Source organism: Schistocerca serialis, chromosome 3 (genome assembly GCF_023864345.2).
Source record: "Schistocerca serialis cubense isolate TAMUIC-IGC-003099 chromosome 3, iqSchSeri2.2, whole genome shotgun sequence".
Lineage (NCBI taxonomy): Eukaryota > Metazoa > Arthropoda > Insecta > Orthoptera > Acrididae > Schistocerca > Schistocerca serialis.
In genome coordinates this window covers 27123475-27125261 of record NC_064640.1, presented here as the reverse complement: position 1 = coordinate 27125261, position 1787 = coordinate 27123475, and positions in this window count along the sequence as shown.

The window sequence follows — 1787 nt, the reverse complement described above, 5'->3', positions numbered from 1 at the left end:
TCTCAACAGATACCCCTCCGTTGTGGGTGCACCTACGGTACGGCTATCTGTATCAGTCAGGCACGCAAGCCTCCCCACCAACGGTAAGGTCCATGGTTCATGGGGGGGATTTCCCATTTACAAAAACGTATCTCACGCATGCATGAACCTGTGATATCGCAATGTTAATCACTTAATATGTTACCAAGACAAATGTATTTCCGAAATTTTGTTACTCTTCTTTAATTATTATTTGATGCACACTGATACGCCAAAACATTATGAGCACTGCCCACCGAGACGTTGGATGTCGCCTGCTTGCGTTGTGGGCACTTGACGTGATGAGAAAAGTATGTAAGCGTAGCAGACACGGAAGGGGGGTCACCCTAGCGACGGTATGAGCTGAAAATGAGGAAATTCATTAAGATAAGCGACTCTGAAGGACGGTTCTGGACGTGCTACTCTAGTGAGCATCTATGGAAAGAGGTAGAAGGACAGTGAAACTACCAGTAAGCGCTAAATGGTTGGCCCTAAATCACTCCTAACAGAACATGGGTTCTGAAGCTAGTCTGCTCTGTATAGTAGAATAGACGTTGACAAGTGGCGTCTCTGCCACAAGAGGACAATGCTGGTGCATGCACAGGTGTTTCGGAGCACGCCGCTCATAGTACATTGTTGAACGTGGAGCACTGCAGCAGACCACTCCATCGTGTTCACATGTTCATCCAGTAGCATCGTCAGTTACGAGTGCAGTTGATCAATGGAAACGTGTCTGGTCTTCGGATGAATCACATTTTTGCTACACTAGGTCGATGGACGTCTCCACAAATGCCGTCATCGACGTGAACGGCGACTCGAAACGTGCAGCGCGCAAACGACGCAGGCAAGTGGGAATAGTATTATGCCACGGGAGATACACTCCTGCTCTTGAATGGGACCTGTTGTAGTAACCGAAGACAAGCCGACAGCTGCAAACCACCTGCATCCCTTCATGCCTGATGTCTTCTACGACGGGGATGCCATCTTTCAACAGTATAATTGTCCGTGTCTCGGAGCCAGAACAGTGGTACAGTAGTTATAGGGGTATTACAGAGAACTCACGTTGATGGTTCGGAGATCAAATTCGCCTATGGGAGCCATCTGGATCGCCATCGGGCGCCATCACCGCGTACGCAAATCAGCGGCTACTTATTTACACGAATGACATGACCTGTGCGCAGATATCTAATGCCATATATGTCCACAAACCTACCACCAACCTGTCGATCCCTGATGCGCACAATCAGTGATGTATTTCGTTCCAAAGACAGACAAACAAGTTATTAAACAGATTGTCATAATATTTTGCTCATCCGTGTATATAGCCAACAGAATGAGTGAGTGAACTGAGGTCTAATCACTCTTTTCATATTGGCGTGAGATATCACACGTAAATTTATAGTGGTCAACGGCACAGAATGGATAAGGCAACCAGGAATCAGTACACTGAACATTTTATAGATATTCCATGCAGAATGCAACCACAGTAAGATAATTGACATTAATGAGGGACGAGTTGGACAGATAAAAGAAAGTAACCTGAAAATCTTAAAGGATGTCAACGAACTGAGAGCTTCTTTAAAGAAACTGAAAAGAAAAAAATAAAATGAAATTAATTGGACCCGTCATCAGACTCAACACTTCCATCGTTCCTGAAGGGAAAGTGTTGAAAAAGACATTAAGATGTCGCCCTATGAGAAAATATTCAGAAAACATCAGTAACAGGATAGGATGTCACAATGACATGGAAAGGAAACTAATAGAAATGA